At 36.5% G+C, this 27,074-nt stretch overlaps 1 protein-coding gene across 8 annotated transcripts in view; it reads left to right on the top strand.

Annotated features, from left to right (window-relative positions):
* LOC134206597 (uncharacterized) overlaps positions 1-27,074 on the top strand; it is a 403,645-nt gene that overhangs the window by 22,699 nt on the left and 353,872 nt on the right. The gene's annotated exons all lie outside the window — the stretch shown is intronic.

Here is a 27,074-nt window from a genome sequence, read left to right as displayed (position 1 = left end):
TGTGCTACCGCATTTCTTTCATTATATGGTACATTATGAATCATTCTTGAAGCTTTGTTTTGGACTACTTGAAGCTACTTCTATCACTGGGGCTTTGATTTGTTTGTAGATAGCTAATTTACTTTTCAAACAAAGTTTGATCTTCGGTTAATGAGGGGGTAAAGCGCTCTTACTAATTTGTTACATTTCGTTTTAGTTTTCTCTACATGAGAACTGAAAAGGAGCTTCCTATTTAGCGTTAGTCCCAGACACAACTTCAGTGGATCATTTAAGTGGAAAACCATCCATGACTATTTTGCAATTTTTAGGGAGAAGTAGCCTCGGAGTGCGATTGTAGGGGAAGACTATAACCTGGGTCTTAGCTGCATTTAGTTGCGCAACCCGAATTGTGGCGAATGATAAACTTTCTAAGACAAAATATTTGGTCAGCACGCGTTTGACACTGTTGTAATTGAGACCACATTTCCCTGAAGATAGGTATGTAGAACAGTGAACACTCCCTAACTAGATTTTGAATAAACCGTCGAGTTAGGGAGGTATCGGGATAGGAAACACATGTATATTTGCCCGAGTGCCGATTAGCCGAACAGTTAAAATTTGTTTCCTTATTAAGTGAAGTGAGATGTCCGAAGTGAATAGTGAACAGCGGTAACTGAGAAGTGAGAAATGAGACGTTCGAAAGGAATACAGAGTAGTTAGAAGTGAATATTGAGAGACGACAGTGAATAGTGAGATGTGTGCAGCAACATGTGAGTAGTGGAAAGTGAGAAATGAGAAGTGAGAAGAAAATGGTGCGAAGTAAGATGTGATTGTTGTGAAGTGAAAAGTAGGATGTAAGTAATGAGAAAAACAAAACCAAAGGGTGAGAAGTGAGAGATGATAATTGGGAAGTGAAAAGCAAGATGTTGAGTAGTGAGAAGTGAGTGGAGATATATAAGACAGAAATGAGAAGAAAGACAGAAAAAGGAAGAAGACAAAAGAAAGAAGGAAAGAGAAACATTCTCGTCTCTCAATCCTCATTCCTCGGTCCTCAATTGTTATTACTCCCTTCTCACAACTCACTTCTCACTCCTCATTTCTTACTTCTCACTACATACTTATTACTTCTCTCTTCGCACATCTCGCTTCTCACCTCTATTTTCCCACTACTCTCTTCCCACTTCGAGCGTCTCACTTCTTAGTTCTTACTCATCTCACTTCTTACTCATCTTTCAAACTTAATTGTATTGATAAACTTAAGAGCAAAAATATAAAAAAGTACATTTTTCCATACTTATCTCCATATAAATTTAAAACGCGTTACGGAAAGCGAGGACGCAACCAATCGAGCCCATATTTTGCACAGTTGATTAGGGTCCTAAACCGATTCAGAAAAAAAAACTTGATCTCACTTGATTGGATGAAGTTTGCGTTTTTCCACACAACTGCGCCAAACTCTAGTACATTATGTGGAAGATTATCAACGCGATTCTTCATCTTTTGAAGATAAGATCATCGGGGTGCTTTATCGGAAAATTCATTGACAACTTCTTCGAAATGTTTTCGGCAATTTCTTCAAATTTTCCCTGGGGATTTTCTTCGGGATTCAAACGACATTTTTTTGAAATCCCTTCAGCAAAAACTTCGCAATTCCCTTGGCAGTCAAAATATCGTCGGCAATTTCTTCGGAGTTTTCTCGCAAAACTCTTTGAAATTCTCTCGGCCAATTATTTGGTATTATCAAGACAAGTTCTTTGAAATTTACTAATCAAACTGTTCAGAGTTTCCTCGGAAAATTCTTCGGCTTTCACAGCAATTTTGTCGCCTAATTTTCGGCTAAATTACGCAGAATTTCCCCGACAAACTCTCCGCAATATCTTCGAAAATTTCTCCTATTCATCGGATTTACGCATTTAGATTCTTACTGGCAATTAGAAACTCCTAAAAATTTCGATTTCCAAACGCGATCGAGCTGAAATGGGATAAATCGAAAGACTCTTTATAACCTACCTTCAGGAGTGAGGCTATGGCATCAGCACGAAACTCCTGCACAGTAACTCCATAATCCACATGCGTCTGGTATACGTTGACGTTGACATTGCCGGATGAAACAGAATCAGTAAGTGGTGACACGTTTTAGTTTTCAATATGATGAGAAGCGATGAATCAATCGATTAACTGGATATATACACCCAACCGGCGGTTGATAGATTTTCCCACAATTCTGTATAAGAATCTACCAAAACCTGTATAAGAACTGGACATATGCGAAATTGCTAGATTCTTATACAAATATTGTATAAAAATCTAACAATTTTGTAAGCTTTTCTTACATTTTTTGTATAAGAATTTAACAATTTTGCATATGCCCAGTTCTTATACAGGTTTTGGTAGATTCTTATACAGAATTGTTGGAAAATCTAACAACCGCCGGTTGAAGTGTATAGATGAAGAATCAAAAGGAATAAATTTTGACTTGCAAGATCATACACTTACATGACAATTAACCACATAGGTCAGGACGCATTTAGCGCCAAAAGTTAATATAATTCAAGGCTAATTATTAGGCATTGCAAGAAAAAATTGGAATCCAAGATAATTCAAAGCGCCTCCAATGTATATTTTCCTGGCAAATGATCAAAGGTAGCTATTGCGATATTTGCGATGTTTTGTTTATATTTTATTATATCATTAAGTCGAGTCAAGTACGAGACACTGAAGACGGCCTTACTGTTGAGGTCGAAATACGTATCTGTCAAGATACAATTAAGTGGTGGAATTCAATGGGATTGTACAAACTCGTCTTATGACAAGTGAAGACATTCCACTAAAAAGCTCAAAATAATTTTCTTAACAAATTAATATTTATATTGATGACATTTATTTATTTAAATCGTCTTGAATCATTTGGTGGGAAATGAACGATGCCAAAATAAGAATACTGCATAAGAAAAACGATGCCTTGCAGAATAAGCAAGACACATTCAGTTATATTTAAAGTTTGCGAGATTTAGGGGGCAGCAGGGACTATGTCCAAGGGCTTGACAAACCGTCCTCTGGCCACCGAAAGTTTTTGGGATTGCTTAGGATGGGATTGAGTTTCAAAATGAGTCTGTTCAACTTCTTCAAAAACCTTCATGTTGCCGCAAGTAAGCTCCACCAAAGCAACCGAGTGCCGCTTGAAGTAGACTACCCTAAGTATTAGTGTTGGGTGGGCTGACCGACCCGACTCGACGACCACCCAGCGAGTAGAGGCAGGTCCAATAAGCTGCCTGTAATTCTAATTGTACGAACACATAAGATCTTGGTTGAGATTTTTTTTTGCGGTTGATAAATTCGATCATAAGGAACATAATTGAGGTAAAATCGATTCCAATGATTAGGTTTTTATAACAAACTGGGGTATCCCGCGCGCAAACCGACACCAGCTTACATATGCACCTCAAGGGAAAAGTCATGCATTTCGGGTTCATGGACACCTCGACAAGGTACTGATAATTATTAAATCTTTTCATGTCCGTGTAGGTACGTACATGCACGCTATGCAAATCTTTGGACTTGACTGCTGATTTATTTTGATGTTTAAGCTCCATACAACACATACTATGTTTTTCTTCAAAACCCATAAAAACGTAGTATTTTTTAATTTGTTCAACTTTTCCAGCTAAATGTTCTATCTTTTTATATATACAAACACAGCTGATCCCAAGACGAGTCGATTAGTGAGAAAACCGTACAAATCGGTCTACCCATTCGTGAGTTATATTGCTTCCAGTGTTGTAAAATGTCATTTGCATTCGTTTGTATAATTTTTCCGGAACATTTTTCAGAAGTTAGCTATTGATTCTTGATGTATGACGAACTTATAGCGCTTAAATGTGGCTACAACATTGTCTAACAAGACATTGCTGTAAATATGTAATCTGGGGCGTGGGAGGCAAAATGGAAAAACATTTCAAAATTAGCAAAAAAAAGTGTTCTAAAGTGATAGAATATGGAAGTTTATAAAAGTACCCGAACAATGGATGATTCCATTTCACTGGATCTGGATCTCACCCATTCAACTACGTATAAACTACGACGTTAGATTCCGTATCTACCTCCGGAAAATGGTTCTAAATCTCAGGGTTCATTTTTTGGTAAGATTTTAGTCAGATACAGGTAAGTAATGATTATTTCCAATTCAGTAAAACCAATTATATTATATTAATTAATTAATATTAATTAATTATATCTATGGTAGAACCTAGTGATTTTGATAAAAAAAAATACAAAAACTAGTCATCATTCAGTTTTCTGCGTTAAACATGAATTCGGAAGTATTTCGCCAAACTTCTGTAATATAATATGACGTGAAATGGTTCCAGCACATGTTCCAGCATCACTAGTAGACTCTCAAGCAAATATTGAAATTATACATATTTTGATCAGGTAATTTGAAACAAATATCAAAAAAGCGAAGGAAATTGCGGGTTAGACTGGCCCAGATTAGTATGGGGAGAAAAAATGTTGTCGAATTCCACGGGGCACCCCCCAGAATTGTGTCTTTGGGTGAGAAAATCAATCTCTGAAAATTTCAGCTCAATCGCTTGTTGCATAAGCTGGCGCATTTGATTTGAAGTTTGTATGGGGATTTCAGCCAAAATGTATAGGAAAATACACCTCCGTCACTCATTCGATCTGGAAATTGGTTCTGATTGCTCGATTGACCTCAGAATTACAAAAACGGCAGTTGGTATGCTACAGAACAATTTCACAGAACATTGCATGATGATTAAATGAGCTTTTATATAGTTTATTCCAGTTTTGAGTTCAAGCCATACAGAACATACATACAGAACATGCATACACTGCTTAACATATTTAAACTTACCATAACTAAGGACTGTTCAGTTTATTGAGAGGACACTTTTACATGACGATATAAAACAGACAAATTGGTCAATTTTGATAGAATTTGCTTTATCGTATATTATAATACACTGTCAATCAACTGTAATTTTTGAAAAGAGGTAAAACAGTTTAAATTCAACAAAATGGCGCCTATTGTCAAAGCTTCTCGAATTTCGCGTAAACATAAGCTTCTCAACACATTTTTTTATAAGCTTAATTGACAGTTATAATAAAAAATGTAAATCGGGATGTAAACAAAATCATCAAGAAGATCAGAAAGAAACACACTGTCATTGATTTGTCGATATCCAGAAACATCAGAGCCTGTGGCAGCCCAAAAACGGAATATAAACGGTTTTAGCTGTTGAAAATCCAACAAATAGAGATTTTTATAAATATATCAAATTTCTGAGTTAGAATTGTTTCGTTGATAATTGGATTTCATGTCTAGAAGGTCAGATAACATATTTAACGAAACAAAACAGATTTCTAAAAAGATTGATGGTTTAAAAAACATCGACAATACAACGTGTTCTCTTAATAAACCGAACAGTCCTTAGTAATAATTGATTTTTGTTGCACCTTGGATTAAGTTTTCCATTACATTCCAATTTATTCCAGCATGTAAATTAGAAATAATTTAATATTTTCCATTATTTTGCACAATTATTTCAAATTTCTTTCTTTCGATAGTCAACAACAGTTGATTTTGTTAATGCCTTCGTTGGTGAAGTTTTCTAGGCTCTGAAAATATTTTAGCATCCTAGTGTGGAAAAATTTCACATTCTTCTTTTCGCAATATGATCCAATTTTCTTTCTCTTGATCCTTTTTAACACCATTATTCATAATTCTCCCGATAACTACCAATGGATGAACTTGTTTGTACTACCTTGGATCAAGTTTTGTCAGATCTATGCCATATCTTTAATACATCAGAAATAGAAAATTCTAAGCAATCTTTCACATGAGCTAAATCACAGGTTCTTGACCCAACAGCGGTTCTAATCGACTAAAACACTCCAGAGTTGAATTTTCGTGATCAAACTAGAACGATTCCGACCATCGATCAACCCACTCCAGAATTGGATTTTCTTGACTCAATTAGTTCCAATGGCGATTCCGACTTCCGACCAACCCACTCCAGTATTGGATTCCCTTGACTAATCTAGGTCTAATCTTATATATAAAAATGAAATGGTCTATGTTCGTATCCGCATAACTCGAAAACGGCTGGATGGATTTTTTTCATTTCTTCAGCAGACACATTCGTTTTCGTTTCCGACGGGTTTATATGATATTTCCTTATGCGAAAATCACGGGTAAGATGGAGTAAATCGTAAAAAACTAAAATTAAGAATCGTATGAAAATTTTGCATAGGAAGTTCACAACGCGCGTTTTCGCCTACTATGCAGGACAACGTCTGCCGGGTCGACTAGTAGAATATATAAATCAGGCATTGCAAACAATCCCGCAATTTGATCTTCTGAGCTTTTTTTCACGGCTTCGCCTTCTCAACGTGATGAAAATTAGAACTGTGCTGGCTATCAGGATCATCATCAAATGCTCAAAAGATAGTATCTTTCCAGAATGCTCCTCTGATTAGGGATAGTCTTCACACAAGCAAAGATAATATCAAGTGCTCAGATGATATTGCAATCCCTGCTTCTACCGGCATATTGGTGTAAATTTAGACGCATGGTCGATTTCTGTTTTTACAAGAATATTAATAATTTTATTATACACCCAACCAGGGGATGGCAGATTTTAATACAGTTCTGCATAAGAACCTTACAGAAACTGTATAATAATTGGGCATATACAATTCTGTAAGCTTTTTATACAAATATTGTATTAAAATAATACAGATTTGTATTATTTTAATACAATATTTGTATAAAAAGCTTACAGAATTGTATATGGCCAGATTTTATACAATAATTGCCAGATTTGTTTTTTGGGTGTAAAAACACAAATCGTCTATGCATCATTACAAAATCTGCACCACACAGAAAAAAATAATGAAAAATAAACAGCGCGTAAAACTTGACATGCAAAAATTTACGCCATTCTACGCTGAAATGCTCCTCTTGCTAACAAGATTGCTTACAACTTGTATGCAATATTGACGATTCACGTCGAATATTGTATACATTTAGGCTATAACCCGTATGAAATTACGCTAATAATGGCGTTCCATTTATGTGCATGAATTTTAGCGTAAATTTCAGGGGATTTTTCTATCTGTGCAACATGCCGGTGGAAGTAATAAAAAAAAACTTCCCAACTTTTAAATCGCGCCCTCGAAAGCTCCGAATGGGTCCACAACGATTAGCGACCCAAATCACAGCCTTCTGCATAATCGCCGAATTCAATTATTCAACAATCAACGCGCTATGCACGAAAACTTAATCAAACAGTAACTATCGTAAGTACCACTTCGAACGCAGCAAAACAAAAGTAAACAGCTAATGTTCCCAAGAGAGGAAAAAAACACTTCATCAGTCCCCATTTCGTACATAGCAAAATCTTCATCCTTCAGCGATTCGGAATGCAAACAACAGCGATGCAATGCAGCGGGTAAATGCCGAAATCGCTTTTCTTCCATTTCCAGAACAGCTATAGTCCAGCAGGTAGCAGCGCGAACAACAGGAGAGCTCCGCAGTAGACCGTCGAAAGTGGGTCTCACGGCTCGGCTGCCGGCAGCCGAAGGAATCCAAATCAATCAATCGAATTTAGGAGAATAAAAGGCAAAAGAGCCAGAAAATAATCAAATCATCACCGGTTTTCCGATGTTGTTGCGTTCGAGGGGGGAGAAAGCAACGGAAACTACTGCTATTTCAAGTCCTATACAAGGCACAGCTCGCCGCGGACACGGTGTGAAGATCTTCGTGTGGTGGCCGACCGACGGCCGGCGTGGCGCTCCACGTGGTCGGGTGTGATCTGATTCGATTGGCCGGATCGAACGGGAGATTTGCGCCTCCTAATGGTGTTTTCACCTGATTTCATCGACGAGGGGCGAGGGATAAGGCGAGAGGCTTCAGTATGTTGGGTGCTCCCGGAGATGTTGTTCCATTTACCGAGGCGCGGCAGGTGGTTGATTGCCCACCGAGGGGGTTGAGTGACGCAACATGTTTTTGATATTGATTTCAATTGTTATGGCTGATAAGTGATGTTTAGTCCCTTAATAGTTCCGTAAATCGTAGGGTGTGGAATTAATAATCTAAATTCCATTATTGCTTCATATGCGTTCGAAATAATTTCCAAACTTGAGAATGCAGAAAAAAAATCATCGCTAGTGAAGCGGATCTAGTGAAATGTTTAGCTTGATGAAAGGATTCCTCAGGAAATCCAATTACTCTAATGGCCGTAATGTAATTCCTATGTACTATGAACAATGTACTATAGAAAATTAAAAAAAAAAAAATCTTGAAATTCCCACGGAAAAAGATTCTGAATTTCCCAAAGATTTTTTTCTAGAGCGCTGTGAACTTTTAAGCAAAATTCTCTTGAATTTCTTCGGGAAATTCCACAACATGTTCACTTCACAAAAATATAGCCTGAATAAGGAAATGAACAAAATTTGGTTTAATGACTTCAAAATCAGATAGCTGAGCAAATCTGTCCCTATTTCAAGCGGCAAAAATTCCAATCGTTCTTGTAAACTGCCATCTGATTCCAACACTTTCCAAGCCTAACTAATCTATTCAAATAAATCTTTGTTAGTTCCACTCCGCCCAGCAGCGAAATTGCACAACTCAAACTCAATCAGTCTCATCTGTCCGTGAAGCGCCAGCGCACATGATTTGTGTCTCCCTTGCACATTCCCGTCAGGTGCGCAGGCTGCATTCCCCGAGGCGCTACCGATGGGAAGATGCAACGAAGTCGAAAAAAAAAACAACAACCGACAAAAATGTTAAGAAAAACAACACCTTTGCATAAAATATAAACCATCGCACCCGATCGACCGGGACCGGGAACAAGAAGGTGCGCACTTTCCAACCGCCAGAGCTTGCAGAAAATAGGCCGGAGATGCATCGGCTTTTTGTTTCACCTGAGCAACCTGCTGATCCAGCAGGTTTGAGTCAAAACGGTGGAGAGCGCGACGACGCTGATCGAGGTGATGATGATCGTTGCAGCAGGCTGCGACGGTCCGTCAGTCAAAAGAGAAATTTTTGCGCTTGTTTTGCTTTTTTTGTGTCCGTTTTTACTCTTCCGTAAAAACAACAACACAACAGAACGTAACCCGAGCACGAAGATGTGATGATCACAAGAAGATTTTTTTACTATTGCAAATTTTGCGCCGTGTTAGACTTCCATTCAAAAAATATTGTCCCACCAAAATATGTTCCCACCAGTTGGGCTGTTTGAGTTGTGGCTATTGATGCAAGAACCATGTACTTCGACAATATGTTCTGAAAACTCATGTATCTCTATTATGTGGAAGAGTTTGATTTGAAAAATGTATTGGAGGTAACCACTTTCCACACTGAGGGAAGTTTCGCGGTCAAAAATACTATTTTGTAGGGTTAAATTAAAAACACAACGCCACTAATTTTGTGCAGACTACGAGCCATATTTACATCAAACATAATACGAATTCATTTGTACCATGATCTGATAAACAAATACAGCAGTGGAAATTTCCATGATTTTCTGTCATTTCAACAATTATTCAGTACATAAATACTATGTGAGCATTCAAAACAGGAATACACTTTTAATTATTTTTTGCTAATCTAGGAAAGTATTTGTCATGCATTGAAATAAGTTTTGGTTTTGTTTTGTCAATTGAGAAAAATGCGTTTATTTAAATAATTGTTCTCTGGCTACTAACAGGGCCTAACTTAAAGCCGAGCTATGAGAAAGAACATATGCGACAATTAGATCACAACAATATAATCATCATTAATATACTCATAGCTGTACGAAAAAAAAAGCAACCGATGCGAGAAGCTTCGATACCACCGCTGGGTGAAGGAGGGATCGGGACGGATTAGAAACTAGAACAATAATTGTTCACTTCTGGTTTTTACCACTCAAAAAAACTTATCCCTTCACAATATGGCGGCTTGAATGAATGACTTGCCAACATTTTCGTCACCATATTTTGTTATTCATTTAACCATGCGCGTGGTAAAATAAATAACATAATAAAATAATTATTTAAAGAACTCTTATATGGTTGAAATTACTTCTTACATCATGCCCAGTGAATCGAAGGAAATCTGAGTTTTCAGAACATGGTAAAATAATGTCTAAGTCGGCTGGGTCCAATAGCCGGAACATAGGTAATTAACTTTGATTGAACAAGGTATTTTATGAGACGTTTTGCGGCGCTCGGATTATTTACATTTAATGTTTTGTTTTGGTATAAGGGTGTGCGATACACACTTTTTTCTTACGAAACGAATCGAAACGAAATTCAAAATGTCTGTGTTTATTCGAAACGAAACGAAATAAAGACTTACTTTCGAGACTTCGTAACCATACGAAATCAAGGTCCATTTATTTCGAAATTTCACGAAACGAAACGAAATTTTAATTTTTTTCGAGGAATTTTTATTGAATTGGTTTTACATTTTGTACGTAATTCTGATTTCATTTTTGCGAAGTCCAATAACTGCTTTGCGACTAATTTGGAGTTATAGTAACAGAAGAAGCAGAATGTTATAAATTCATTCGCATTCCCGTTTATATACCTTTGGCGAAAAGGTAATACCCAGCATTTGTGCCGTTTTCAAAGGAATTTATCGTAAAGTGTGTGCTCCTGAATATGATCAATTTTATATCAGTTCAGTTTTATATCAGTAAGAATATAAAAATATGAAAATCGTGGGATTTATTTGTTTTCAGATTAAAATTTTGTTCAAAACCTTATTTCTCTTAAGAATTATGTAATAATGCTGAAGCATACTTCATATTGTCTTATCAGCGTGGTTTTATGTTATTGAGCTAACTCAAACCCAGAAAATGAATGCATAGATTTTGTTTTTATATAGTGGGATACTCATTTATATATCCACCTTTGCCAGGCGTACACGCAGATAGAGGGTTGTTAATACATACACAGTTGAAAATTCTAAAATTTATAGGCCACGGAAATATACGAACCCAGAATTTCGTGTTCAATAACATTTAATTTTTCATCCAATTGCTTCTTGTATACAAAATTTCATGCAAGTTCCATGGTAATGACAACCTGTAATTTTTAAATGTGGTGGAAAAATGAGTCGAGTCGAATGGAGCCTTTTTGTTACAACATATATGCTGTAACATTTGAATACTGCGTAGCATACATTTACCCACTAGAAGAATCCTCTGCATCTTCATCTTTCTAAAATGCACAAAGATATGTAGGGGAACTGCTCCTGGATTTTATCTCATGGCTCCGATGTTTATCTGATCAACAACAAAGCAATTGAAAGATTGTTTACAAAACGAAGCGACGAAATTAGAGCAGTATTACTTTGTTTCGCGATGAGATGAATATATGTTCAGTGAGATGGAGATCGGAACGTTTACCCTATTTCAGATTAGTTTTCAGAAATGTGATCGTCTTTACGGCAGCAATTTTCCATGTATGAAGAAATATTTTTTCCTTTCTCATACAAAAAGCTGCACCAGAAGGCTATCATTTCCTTCGAAGTTTTTATAGGAAGTTTGGTGACCCACAGCCGTATATACAATCAGCTGGTCGAACTGCTATTAGAAGAGGAAATTTAGTTTGACACTCATTGTTGTAAGAGTCCCATCGAAGGGAGAGTGGTTACCTCCAATACATTTTTCAAATCAATATCTTCCACATAACGTACATATTCACATATGAGTTTTCATAACACAAAATTTAAATTTAGATCTTGGGGGCCGTATGTATATTCAGATGATTTGCCGAATATTGACTGTTGTGTGGAGTATCTCCAAACCTCTGACCTTTTTAGTCTTAGTTTTAGGTAGAATTCAATTTCTTGTTTGCAGAGTTTTGAATAAAGAATGCGTTGTTTCTGAAGGAGGACTCAGCATGCTGTGACCGCGAATAAACGTACATTTTCACGGTCCGTCATTTTTAATAAAAATTAAACAAAGTTAAAGAAAAGTTCAGATTTTCGGTTAAGTTACCATTCAAGATTGAAATCTATATTGGTCGCCATTCCTCCTTAAGCTATACATACCGGAAAGGATTCCACGAACACAGCGTTACAAATGGATGATCAAGGCGAATCGGTTCGTATCTAATTCGTATCGATCTCTATTGTGGCATTGCTCCTCCTGGATGTGCAAGTCGTACGGATGAGGAACTTGAATGTCAATATCATCGAAAATGAAGGCGGATGTTCGTGTTTTTCTCTGCTGTCAACAACTTGGATTCAAAACGGTAGAACTACATTTTTCGAAGGTGTAGCGGTCGGATAAGGACCCCTACGATCAACCAAGGGTATCCAGCCAAGACGAGAAGAGTCGCAAGGAAGAACGCAATCCCTGTGGAGAAGATACTCGCCGAGGTTCTCTGGTTGAGCTTATAGGATAAGTAGGACTCCGTCCATGATAAGATGTTGAAGAGCGGTATGTAAACACAATTGATACTACAATGACGTAAGTAGAACATACAAATATCGTGCAATTTTTCAACAACGGCGTAGAGTTTAAGCTGACACAATATTGTCTTTTGATTTAAATGAGCATGAGCATTATGACCGTATAAGTCATGTAGCGGATTGCGCCGCCACCGACATTTTGGCGAGCATCGTTGATCTATGCATAATGTCTAACGCCGATTTGTTAGAGTCTACATTATTTAATTCCATATTATTACAACTTCAAGAAATACCTATGTAGGGGAACAGATGGCTTTGGCAGGTTTTGTTCTATTATCGGCAGGGGTTTTTTTTCGACCGAAATTTATGAAATTTGGCCACAATATGTTTGGGCCAAATTTGAGCATAATCAGTAATAAAAAAAACCCTGACAATAATAGAGCAAAACCTGCCAAAGCCGTCACTACCCCTATTACATTTTTTACAGAATATCAGAAATGATTCTTACGTATTGTGTGGCGAGATTTGAATTGAGTCATGAATATGGCCGTTCTAAATTTGTAGAATCGAATCACGAAAAGAGAGTGTTATTTAAGACAATTTTTGCATGATTTGTGAAATTTCAGTGAAAAATCAGTTTCAGAATATTGTTTTAAATAATTCAAAAAACCCGCTCTGTTCAAATGTTTCTGAATTTTAGAAAATCTTTTACAGGAAATTCTTGAAAAAAATCAAATTCGTCTATTTTTATTCGAAATTTATAATATTTTCCCGAGAAAAAATAAAAGAATATTTGAAAAATTATGAAGAATGTGATTATGGTCAATATGATTGAGATTTTCTACAATATGAAGATGGTATCAGCTAGATACACACTGGAATCATTTTACAGGTTTCAATGATTTTCGATAAAATTCAACGAAATCGAAGTCACCAGTATTGTTCGGTGTTTGTTTCACAGATATTCTGTGATTATTTCATTTATTCAACTGTCAAAATAACATAAATTGCTAAGCTCAGGCATATTGCCCTCCATTTCCCATAAGTTATATCAATGCAAATGTGTGTTAAAAGTAAATTTTGTTACGACGATGATTATCGAGATAATGGTCCCAGGCACAAAACATATGTTGTAAGTAAAAGTTTTATATTTTTAACGTCTTATGGGTTTTAGATCGTTTTCATCGCTTTTGTTTCTTTTCTTTCTCGTTCCAGAGGGCGAGTAATGGCGCTTGAACCTAGGCTGATATGTACACTGATGGACATATAAGCCTTGTCATGTTTTCATAGTAATCTGTATGAATTCATACGAATACTATTGCCCATCAGTATATAAGCCAGGGCACTAGACTAAAAACTGTGTCCCATCCCAAGACGTCGAGGACCCATGGAGTGTACATTAATCTTCTTAGCAAGTCACTCCCAACGATTCGTCAATCATCTTTCCCCCTGAATGTGAAACGGTTGGTACGGCTGTCCCCGTTTCTTCCTTTCGTAGATTCAAAACTCTTCGTTGATCATGTTATTTATTACTAAATAATCTGATTGCCGAGGAGTTATGGATTATCTCCCAAATTCAAGCCTGCACGGTGGGCCTGGCCGTTTTAATACTTGTGTCATATTTATGATATGCTGCAAATATTAATGCAGACAAGAAAATGCTCGGGAATACAACCGACATTTCCAGGATGCTTTTCAATACTGGCTGTGCATGTGCTAAGACAAGACAAGACAAGACAAGAATTCAATTTCTTGTTTGCACGTAAAATGTTGCATCTTGAGCGGTATAGAGCTTGCTGATGTTTAATCAACTTTCTCTTTCAGGCGCATAGAAAGGATAGGATTTGTTTTCATCGGGAAATGTTTCCCTGCCTCGCAGCTAATAACTGTGGAAGTGTTTAATGAACACTAAGCTGCGAGGCGGCATTGTCCCAGTGGGGGATGTAATGCCAATGGAGAAGGAGAAGAGAAGAAGCAATGGAAAGAATAATTTCTTTTTTAAAACACTAGAAAAAAAAGTACCATTATCGCTAGATGAAGGTGGATGATTTAGGCTTTTTGAACACATGAAAAGGTATAAATGCCTCCAGGACTTTTATCAAACATTCCCAAGCTCCGCTGTGAGCTTTTCCTTACTCGATATTAAACAAGTCACCGAGAGAGGTTATTTGAAGAAACTCAACAGTAGAAGCCAAGATTTTCTTCAAACACAGGAATACGAAGAATCATTTGACCTTGATTTGAGAACTTGAGCGCAATCGGTAGGAACTTGATAAATTTCGTTTCATTCATTTGAACGCCGAACAGTAAATTTAGTCAGTCATTTGTTACCGCTTATCTGAAATGAAAATCCGTATGAAAGATGTTTAAAGAAGTTCTTTTCTGTGAAGAAAATTTAGCGTTTTTTAGTTTACAAAATAAGTGCAGAGGCCCTAGAGAAATTTCTTGTAGAAGTTTAGGTGAAAGTCCTGAAATATGGAAGCAATAGAAATGCAATTTGTTGCGAGTAAATCGGTTGTGAGTAAGTGCATAAAAAATGGGCGAGACTTTTTTACGCGTTTGTTAGCTTAAACAAATAATTTTGGCCATAACTTCAGATCCCATAGTCCGATCTCGTCAATTTTCAAAAGGATACAACAAGAAAGAATTTCCTATCGAATGCAACTTGTTTTGAAAACAAATCGGTTGGGAACAAATGCAAGAAAATGGGCAAGACTTTTTTGGCGTGCCGGGGGCGTTGAGCAACTAGTACTGCGAATAATTTGATCAAATCTCATGCTCCGTAATGGAACCCTTTTTGTTATGAACGCTAGTAATATAAAAAGTATTTACATCTAGAGCAAGAGAAGTGTCTTCGGAATATGTAGAGGATTTGGATGTACTAGCTGTTCATAACAAGTACATCAAAACATCACAAGGACGCCATTATTCGCACTAACTTTTTTTTTTAATCTTTATTTAGGTGTTTTTTTTTAATTCTAGATTAAGTTCAACACCGATTCGCACTAACTAACTCAGGGAATAGAAGGTCGAGAAGAGTCACCGCTGCTAACTAATGCGTGAATCGGATTCAACATCCGCGGCAATAGCAGCTACGAAGTAGTCCTACGCATGAATTTTTACGGGTGGGACAGTCAAAGCATTGTCCTACCCATGATTATGGAAACATATGAAGAATGGTCACCCTGGTACGAAACCTGTGGTTGTCAAGAATGTGTGTGTTGGCAAAAGGAGATTTTAAAGTTAACCAAAGTGTAAAAAATAATCAACGAGGTTTCTGTGAGTCGAAATCAATAGAATTCTGATGGTTCTCTAGGACTTCAAACACTTTATAATCTCGGAAGCGCTCAAAGATGTCTAAACTTTATTTCTTAAGCTCTATAGGTTTTTCAGAGGTCAAATAGATAGAAGTTTAATTTTTAGAACGTTTAAATGTATTATTAGAAGCCCACCGAAAAAAGCTTTCTACACGTCTCAAAAATGTATTGAAATCTAAGCTTTCAGAAACACCCCAAGGCCCACTTTAAATATGGTTCGTAACGGATTTTGCTTGAACTTGCTCACCGAATTCATTTGACCATTTTTCAATCATTTAGTCTTCAAAAGGACTGGAGAACCAAAATGCCACAAACATCAGCGGAAGCTTGTGGCATGGGGTAAATGTTTTCGCTTTCGTTCTAAATGATAGTGGGTCACATCGCTCGACGATGTGGGAGCTGCTGAGGTTGATACATTTTTCCGAAGGACAAGCAAGTGAAGGAACTGATTCTTCGTTCGATACCGGTGTTCGAATTTGAAACTCCGATAGTGTCGTCTCCGTATCAGACTTAACTGGGGACAAAAGCTGGCTGCTGATTGGTCTTCATCTCCAACATCACCCTTTCCCTTTCTGGCAATAGTCGCTGGCACTAGACTGTAGTTGGAAGCTCGACTTCCGGTTGCTCAACAATGGAACAGGATTCCCCGTCACGAGAAAATCGTTTAAGAATAAGTGCCATAGAAATTAGTAAGTTTTTGTAATGCAAAAAGCATATAAAATTTTGTATTTTGGCCATAACGTTTGAGTCCATAGTCCGATCTATCCAATTTTCAAAAGGAAACAATCGAACAGAATTCTTCGTCGAATGCAAATTGATTAACGATAAGCAGTGGTGCGAATTCTCAGTCTCAGTGACTGAAATTTGTTGGATATTGATACCATTTCCTCTTCACACTCCCTTCCTAGCAGTGAAAACTGAAAATGTTAGCAGCAACAATCAAAGATAAAGTAAACAAAAGACATCTCTTCTCATTGCACACGCAGCCCGCAGTGACAGTCCATTCAGTTCACTCGCTGCTGCGTGAATGCGACGGCCCTATATGAATGCATGGGTGAATACTATCACTTGAAAGACAATGACAGGAAATTTGTGCCGAATGATCATCAGCTTCAGCCCGCTGTTGGCAAACCGAGTTTGCTAAGCTACTCCTGCTTTGCCTTGCTGACTGAAAGGCACCGTCATAGGCAAAGAGGAGCAGAGAAAAATACAAAACAAAAGAATCACACTCAGCGGGCATTGTTGATAAATTGCACCACTGACGATAAGTGCCTGAAAAATGAGTGACATTTTTTTACGAGATTTTTGTATTAAAAATAGTATTTTGGCCATAGATTCCGAGCCCAGTAAGGACAAACAACTTTGGCCAAATGTCACTTTTGGCTGTATGCCGCTTTCAGCCAAATGATATTTAGGACAAACGTTTAATTCGAACCTATGGCTTTCTGCCGAATTACTTTCAGCCATACGTCGGGAAGAGACGCTTAGGCGGGGCTTGTTTAGCCGAAATGGGCATACGGCCGGAAAAATCGTTCGACCGAACTGGTCATTTGGTCGAAAAAGTCGACGGTCGAATAGGTTATTTGATCGAAAATACCGTTTGCCAAAATGGTCGTTCTGCAGAAAAGCCATTTGACCAAAAATATCATTTGGCCAAACGGGTCGACATTTTTTACCGTATTTTGTGTTCAGCAAATGACATTTTCGGCATATGACCTGTACGGCCAAATTACATTTTTAGCCAATTTTTCCATTTCTGTCAAAAGGCCATTTCAGTCGAACGGTAAGGTACTCCGGGGCAAGTGAAAATACGGGGTAAGTGGGTACTATGGCTGCTGATCAATCGATAAACGTTTTTAGTGGTAACAATCTTCTAAAAAGATGAAGCAGGACTATCAACGAATACAGCCCACACAAAAATATTTGGAATCAAAACTATTTGAGGCACCATGCTAATGCTATTGTTTGATCATGACTTTAGACTACCGGGAAAATCTATTACTTATATTTCAATTCAATGGATTTCCACCATAATAGTCGTTTCTAAATTTATCATTGATGTGGAAGGTGAATAATTTGAGCAATTAAATAATTGTGTGACATCGAAAATGATTTATAAGTTTTAATTTAAGCCAAAATTTGCAATTTTCACTTACCCTTTAGTTTTAACATACATGGGGCAAGTGGGACATATTTGAACAACAATTTCGATAGAGCCCTTTCAATTGTTTTTAAATCGTTGTGTAGTGAAAAATAACTTCGACACTCATATATCATATGGATCTGAATCAGATGTAGTTTGCTTATTGTTGGTTTCGCTGTTAAATAGTATTGTAAGTTGATTAACAATAATACAAAATTCATTCTAAAAATTATCTCCCGCAATAGTTATAACAATGCAATATTTTTCCATTTACAGTGCAAATAATCTATATGTTCAACGATAGGTCAACAAAATTTGTCTTGTGTTTTGTTATTTTCAAATTGCGCATCAGATTTACAGATTTTCAGATAAATAAAATGCTCAACACATAAATTGGCAATTTCGTTCTATTACACATTTATAACAGTGCGCATAGCCTGAATAAAAACGTTTCTTTTGAAGTACTGATTTATGTAATAATCTGTGCTTTAAACACAGAAACATTCACTCGAATGGTGAATAAAGAATTGCTTATCCTTTCCATCTAAAACATTTGGTACAAAAGTAACCCAGTGAAGAGCAAAACAAGAGCCAATTAAACAGTAAATCGGCTGTTGTCTGGTGTTCATATTTGCTAAAATTATAATCCCTTCCTTGTAGCAAAAACAAAAATCCGACAAGCAACAAACCTCCATCCATAATCTGAAAATACTACGACTCAGAAGTAACATGAACATTGTAGATTCCCTTAATTAGTTTAGTTCGACAGTATAAAACAGAATAGGTCCCACTTGCCCCGTTTGAAGGGGTAAGTGGGTCCTACAGGTGAATTTATTTCTCTCACTACCAATATTTTTTGTAATTGAATAAATGGCTTACAACACGTCTACACTTCAACAACGGAAGCATATAATGATGTTAACAATTTTGCTGAACTAGCGTTTTTTTAGGTCCCACTTGCCCCGGGGTACCTTAATTCGGTCAAACTACCATTTCGGCCAAATTACTTGTTAGGGCAAACGCTTTGGCCGGTTGTAGGACGAAAGGTACAAGATCAAAAGGTCGAAGGATAAAACGTCGAAGGTCAAAAGATCGAAAGGACAAAAAGTCGAAACAAAAAAATCTGAGTCAAAAGGTCGAAAGGACAAAAGGTCGAAGGGTTAAAAGGTCGAAAGGATAAATAGTCGAAACAAAAAATCTGAGTCAAATGCCGAATGAACAAAAGGTCGAAGGGTCAAAAGGTCAAAGAGACAAAAGTTCGAGGAAAAAATCTGAGTTCAAAGGTTGAAGGATAAAAGGTCGAAGGCCAAAAGTTCGAAGGTCAAAAGGTCGAAAGAACAAAGGTAGAAGGGTCAAAAGGACAAAGGACAAAAGTTTGAAAGGACGAAACGTCGAAAGACAAAATATAGAACTAACGGTTGTAGGACAAAAGGTCGAAGATCAAAAGGTCGAAGGATTGGGGAGAAAACAAACATTTTTTTAAATGAAATCAAAACGTGCCTTCTTTTGCACTTGTGTTTCACCTGTTAATATTTAATTGTAGATTTTTCCCTTCATCTTATCATAGGCTTTTTCCGAGTATCGCACATTTATATTTTTTTGTGTTTCACATGAATATATTTTATTGAAGAATTTTTATTGATTTAAATCACATGGCTTTATTTCGAGTTTCGTATATTTATATTTATTGGTATTTCACCTGATAATTATCATTCCAAAATTTTCACATGGGGTATTCTTCATGGGTATATTGTCAAATCAACATTTTCATCAAAGTGTTGCAAGGCTTTAATTACCTAAAATTTAATTCCTGAAACTGGGTCTTCACTAATTTTCATCAAAATTATCATTTGGAATATATCATTTTTAGCTTAAAATACCATTTTTTTATTGATAATTATTTTGTTTTAATGTCCTCAAAAGACGTACTTTCCAACGAGAGTAAAATTTGTTAAGTGAAGTTCATACAAATTGATTATAATAAATTTATTTTTGATGAAGTAGAAAGGGGTATGGAATTTCCCGAATTTGCGTTACGTAATTTGTGAACGGGTCCTTATTACTATTTCGTTTAATTAAGTCAACGAGCAACCCACTAACGCACAAGACCGCATTTAGACGGGGTACTTTGATGCATTTTTGTAGTTTTGAATTCTAGACCAACATTTGAAAAGGGCGTAACAGCCAAAATTTATTCTTTCTGATTCTTCGTCTACATATGAAGCTATATATGTGGACAAAGAACCAGAAGGAAATAATTTTGGCTGTTACGCCCTTTTCAAATGTTGGTCTAGAATTGCTCAGATTTCAAAAAGTTTTTGACGTCGATCAGTAATATAAAGTTCAATACTGATTCAAATCTGGTTAAAAAATAATTCTAAAATAGAAAAATGAAATTCTAGAAAGATGAAATTGAGGAAATTGCCATTTTGTGCCAATTTTTTGCCTGACATATGTTGTGATCGGTTTTAGAAAGCAAAATAATGAAATCTCCAAATTCTGTCTATTCGACCTTTCGTCCTTTCGACTTTTTGTCCTTTCGCCCTTTTGACCTTTCGACCTTTTGTCCTTTCAACCTTTTGACACAGATAACTTTGGCCATATGGAATTCTAAACAGCTAAACCTATTTCGTTTAAATAACTTTTTCACTCAAACATTCATTGCGGTTAAATTAAATTCGGCCAAATGGCTTTCCACCGTCAGATTTTCGGTCAAACGAAAAAATTCTTATGGTAAAATTGCCAAAAAAATTCTGATGGACAGTTTAAACAATTCCCGTAAATAAAAAAATATTTTTTTTAAATTCCGGAAAAAAGCGGTTTAAATACCGAAGTTTCCGTAAAAAAAAAAGTTTCAGTGCAATCCCCGTGGAAATACCGAAGAATGTACCATAGAAATTTCAGAAAAAATTCGAATCATTTTTCGTTTACCAAAATTTTTTGTTGATATTCCCACATTTTGAACTCTAAGGAGTTTCCGTTGAAAAATCGTTGAAAAAGTTTTCCGTAGTTTTTTTTTTGAAGGATTTTCTGTGTGAAGTTTGAAGAATACTCAACAGAAATTGCGGAGGATTTTTCATGCATATTCTGAAAAATTGCCTAAAGAAATTTAGAACATTTTCTAATGTGAATTCCTAACAATTTTCCATGAAAATTTCGAAAAGCTTTCCATGAATTTCCAAAGAATCTCTTGTGACAACTTCAAAGTAGTAGTTCTCGTAGAAAATCTAAAAATAATTTCCAAATTAAAAAATTTGGAAAAACTAGGAGCATTTTTTTGGGAAAGTTCATTGGAATTTTTCGGCGAAATTCAAAAGATTCTCTCGGTTATGTCTTGGAAATGGTCCAGAAAATTCAAGAAATTAACGAGCGCAATAAAAAAACACCACGCCAATTCACGTTAATTTTTTTGGCAAAAATACTTGAAAGTTATCGTGAATGGACTTTTGTATTAATACCTAAAGAAATTTGTATACACTAATTCGGACTAGCTATTTCTTGGAGATGTTAAAAATAAGAAGTTAAGCATGAATAATTGACATTTTGATTTAGATAATAATCTTTGTATGGAATTGATAATGATAAAACTTGAATAGCCGAGTAATTTAATGTGAATTCCATTCGATTATTTTAACTTCCTCGGGCCACTTACCTACCTGTTCGGTTGCAGTCGTTCGTACGTCCACAATAAATGGCCCAATAGGGAAGAAAAGTTTTCTGATCGTTCGCTTCGGCGGCATTGGGGTGGGACGGTGAAGAGGAGGGCTGCTGGTTGCAACAACACTCCACACACAGGTGGGACCGTGTGGAAAAGAAAAGTAAGTGAATTAACTGTAAGCTCTCCTGGTTTTCCGCGCACCGGCACAGACCGGTTTATCTTCGCGCGAAACGTTTGTGCGCGATGGGGAAATGGAAGATTACTGCCGGTAGTCGTCGTCGGTTGTACGGCGGCGTGGCGTTGATTTACGCCTCGTATGAAGTTAATTGCAGATCATCGCTTTCGATAATCCGTGGGCTCGAACGGTCCTTCTCCCGTGCAGAAGTAAATGGTACGATTCTATTGGAGCGCAACTGAGGGATATTCCATCCAGTGAAAGTGAGTGACAAGGCCAATGTCAGTCAGTCCAATTTTCACATCCCATTGCTTCCCACCGATTTTCCGCAATTAGGTACCGGAGTTGGGCCAAAATCGCTCGCTCGGTGACTGACTGACGGCAAGCAGCAGCTCTAGAAGTGTCAAGAATGCTTCCACTTGATGGCTGTCGTCGGAAGGCGAACAACCAAAGTCGATCACGACTTTGTGACGACGGAAACAATACACAACTGATAAAGAGCCGGCGATGGTCGATCTTGATGGCTGCGCTTCTCGGGGAGATCGGGATGAAGTGCCTTGGAAGTGTGTTCCGTGGGCGCGAAATGCGATTGAATCTGTGTCAAGATGCTGCTCGAGTGTTGACTCTCTGGATCGGCAGTACTGTGGGAGGCATTTGAGTTGAAGCGTGTTATTATTGATTAAGCTACCGTGATTTAAAAACGAAATTGCACTTGAGAACAATATTTCACTAATGTCAATTCTTTTTGTTTCTATCTTTGCAGGTAAGATAGCATAGCTTGCAACACGAAGATGTATTTTCGTCGACGGAAACGCGTATTGGAACCTTGATTACACCATCGACATCTTTCTTGCCAAGCACAAAATAAACTATTTTAGTTTAGCAACTACGTTTAATGCTATGCATTCGGTGATTCGAATAAATCATGCGGTAAGAAATTTGAAATGCAATTTGTTATACTAGGTATATGTAGACTATACAACGCTTTACATTTCAATTTTTCTCAATTCTCAACAAATTGTAATCGTCAGTAATGTTATAGTTCTCCCAGAGAATTTTGTTTGCTTTAGAAATGTTCAAGCCTCATCTCCTTTTCTGGATCCAAGGATATTTTCAATCATATAGAAATTTATGTTTGATTATTGAATTTGAATATTTTATCAAAAACTCATTCTCGAGGTTGAATTTCAGAATGCGTTGTATGGTGAATTCTGAATGTGTCTGCCATCAGGCTGCATGAGAAGGATGCTGATCTGCTTAACAAATCTTTTTTTTCTAACAATTTCTCTCTACCTTCCCGAGGAACCGGAAATAATAAGTTTTGGCTGTTACGCCCTTTTCAAATATTGGTCTAGCTATGTTTCTTATCATTGGTACAATTATTTTTAGAACATTTTGAAGATTTTTAGATATCCACTGGAATTGATACATTACGGACTCCTAAGCTGCTAAGCTGCAAGTTTGACAAATTCTCATCAAGAACTTACCAGAAAAAGCCTCATGGGAGTCCCCTGTTCTTGGTTTTCAGTTGCGTCTTTGGAATCCAGTCTATCTACAAAGCACCCGGACCCTTATTTCGCCCAGGAAATTTTTTAAAACTGTAAACACAAATCCAGTACCTTATGCCTCTCAGAGCTTCAGCACCTTGCCTTGCGCCAAAATTTTTCCTGAAATAAAAATGATTTTCCTTGAATTTCTTTGGCTTATTTATATATTTATTTATATATTTATTTATATATTTATTTATATATTTATTTATATATTTATTTATATATTTATTTATATATTTATTTATATATTTATTTATAAAGAATTTTTGGATAAATTTTGTAATTTCTGATTAGTTTTTATTCTCGAAAATTCTATTGGAAATTCCTTCGGAAATAATATTAGCAATTCCTTTAGAAATGTCTTCGCTAAATCTTTCCTAAAACTTTAAGGTTTTGCTTTGGAAATTTGTTTGAGAACTCATCCTGAAATTCTTCAGAAATTCTTTCCACTTCAGGAATTTTCTCCAGGAATAATTGAGAAAATTTCGCCAATAAATTCTCTTGTCATTCCTCCAGGGATTCCTTCGGAAAATCTTTAGAAGAGGCCTTTATAAATTCATCCGGATATTCCTTCTCTCGGAAATTTAGTTGGAAGATGTTTCCTGAAGTTTATTACAGATTGAAATAGAAAATCCTAAAGGAATTTTCGGAAAAGTTTCTAACGGAAATGCCAATGGGTTTTCTAGATAAAATTTCCGATGGAACTCTTGAAGTAACTTCTGAATGATTCCTAAAAGAATTTCTGATTTCCGAAAGAATTTCTAAAGGAATGTTTGAAAGCCTTAAGGAATTTCTAATTAAATTTCCGAAGAAACTTTCAATTAATTTTCTACGTTCCTGGGTGAAATTATGAAGATATTCCTAAGGGGAATTTCGAAGGAATTCCAAGATTTGTTTCCTAGAGTTTCAAAAGGGATTTCTTAAGCAATTGCTGGAAGAATTTGTTGCTCGGAGCCCCCCGCCCCCTAGAAGCGTTTTTTTGAGCTGTTGAAGCGGGCCGCAGTATATTTGCAACATTTGTTTTTCAGTTCATAATGCATTTTACAAAATACTGTATATTAAAAAAAAAAAATTTCTGTGAATCTTTTCCGAATGTTATATATACTTGTACTTGTCATTCTATTAGTGTTATCGTTATAGCTTAATTTTAGATCTAGTTGTAACGAAATTGACACAAGAAATTGTTTTTTCGCCATTACATTTTTTCAGCTTAGTTGGTAGAAAATTTTTCCAACTGCTCATATGTCGACCGATTCTGCAATTTCGATCTTTTGGTTTATTTATACTCGAGATTTATTGTTCACTATAACTTGTCGTAGTAGATAACGAAGGGGGTCTGAGAAAACCCCTATCGGTATTTTGTGCATATCCTCTCTAGATTCTAAGAAGTATTCACTCCGGATTCTGAGCAAAATTTGTTAGAGATTCTAAACAGAATCTGTCTGGAATTCTGATCAGAATCCGTTAGGAATTTTAAACAAAATCCGTTTTAAATTCTCGAGATTCGGAGCAGAATTCTTTCGGAATTCGTTTGAAATTTTGAATAGAGTTCAGGATTCTATTTGAGATTCTGAACATAATCCGTTTGGGTCCTTGAACAGGATCCGCTTGAAGGTTCTGAACAGAATCTGATTGCGATTCTGAAAAGAATTCGAATGGTATTCTGAACAAAATCTGTACTGCCGCTAACCGCAAGTCGAGCATATCTGTATATGGCGTCTATATAGGGGAAACTGGACACACGTGATCCCCGGGGACACATGATCCCCCCCTGTTTTCTCGAAACCTAATAAAATTTTTATACCACTGATTTGTGTAAAAAGATCCGTTAAACAAGTAATTGAATCTGAGTTACATTTAATGTTAGTTCCTTCATATATATGGGTTTTAGAAAGGTTTTAATATTTTAGCGTTCTCAATTCTTTTTTTCTGCAAAGGTAGAAAGTTTAATAACTTTGAATATATCCAACCAAAACGTGTCAAATTTTTACTGGACGCAGTTTTATTATTGCAGAATTGAATAAGCTCATTAAATTGATTATTGCTCATTTCAAATTGAGTGGATAAATAAACCAAGATAAATACTCAACATGGACACACTTGATCCCCCACAGTATGGACACACTTGATCCCGATATTGCCTACATTAAGGCGTTTGTTGTATTCCATTGCATTTGTATATTATTGTATTACATGCAACTTATTGATCTGTTATGATTCGTTTCCGTTATTAAAAGTTAAAATAGATATATTTAGGTACTTCCTACAATTTTATTATTCAAGCACACGCGTATTTTGAATTTGGTAATAGCCTTATCTCATTACCTAGAACAAAGTTTAGTTAAACATGCTTAACTTTGATTAGTTTTATTAAATGCGAGTAAATTAAATAGCATAATATTCAATCTAAAATTAACTGAAGTTTTGAAAACACTTAAGAAATCACCGGGTGTAAAATCAGTACTGTTAGATCTACTATTCAATAGTACTTTCTTTTATAAATGGGTTAAGTTTATTTAGAAATACTATTTTCATCGTATTTTATCGCAAGTCTTCCTGTTTGTCTTCCTTTAAAACGTTTTAACAATAGGTTAATCCTATCGCTATTCAATATTTTAAAAGAAATCGCATTCATGTATTAGTAATATACTGTAAAACCTCTTTTTACGCTCCCTCCTTTTACGCTTCCTCCTTTTACGCTCCCTCTTTTTACGCTCAAAATTCCAAATAACGCTCCCTCTTTTTACGCTCCAAATTCGAAATAACGCTCCCTCTTTTTACGCCCTATAGGAGCGTAAAAAAAGTTTCAAGCATTTATATGAGGCAAATTTGGATTAGTTTCGGAGGTTGGTTTTAGATGATCTAAGTACTGCGGATGTTCTAGAAACAGAATATAGGCTTGCATGCGAAGTGGTATTAGCTGTTGTCATGATCTATGAACTCCACACAGTCAAGATCTGTTGATCAACCTCCGTAATGGAGACAGTTATTGGAGAATAAACAAGTTGTGTAACCCCTTCTTGGTATATATTTGTATTCCAAGTAGATCTTGATGTTGTCATTGATGCCAGGTAGTCTACGAACTCCATAGAGTCAAGGTCTGAGGATCAACCTGCGTAATGGAGGCAGTTATTGAAGAATAAACAAGTTGTGTGACCCCTTCTGGGTATATGTTTGTATTCCTTGTAGTTCTTGTTGTTGTCGTGGGCTTCAGGATGTTTACCAACTCCGTAGAGTCAAGGTCTGTGGATCAACCTCCGTAATGGAGGCTGTGATTGAAGAATAAACAAGTTGTGTTACCCCTTCTGGGTATATGTTTGTATTCCTTGTAGCTTTTGTTGTTGTCGTGGGCTCCAGGAAGTTTACCAACTCCATAGAGTCAAGGTCTGTGGTTTAACCTCCGTAATGGAGGCAGTTATTGAGGAATTAACAAGTTGTGCGACCCCTTCTAGGTATATATTTGTATTCCAAGAAGGTCTTGATGTTGTCATTGATGCCAGGTAGTCTACGAACTCCATAGAGTCAAGGTCTGAGGATCAACCTCCGTAATGGAGGCAGTTATTGAAGAATAAACAAGTTGTGTGACCCCTTCTTGGTATATGTTTGTATTCCTTGTAGTTCTTGTTGTTGTCGTGGGCTTCAGGAAGCTTACCAACTCCATAGAGTCAAGGTCTGTGGATCAACCTCCGAATGGAGGCAGTGATTGAAGAATAAACAAGTTGTGTTACCCCTTCTGGGTATATGTTTGTATTCCTTGTAGCTTTTGTTGTTGTCGTGGGCTCCAGGAAGTTTACCAACTCCATAGAGTCAAGGTCTGTGGTTTAA

Source organism: Armigeres subalbatus, chromosome 1 (assembly GCF_024139115.2).
Source record: "Armigeres subalbatus isolate Guangzhou_Male chromosome 1, GZ_Asu_2, whole genome shotgun sequence".
Classification (NCBI taxonomy): Eukaryota; Metazoa; Arthropoda; class Insecta; order Diptera; family Culicidae; genus Armigeres; species Armigeres subalbatus.
This window is presented reverse-complemented; position numbering and strand designations above follow the sequence as displayed.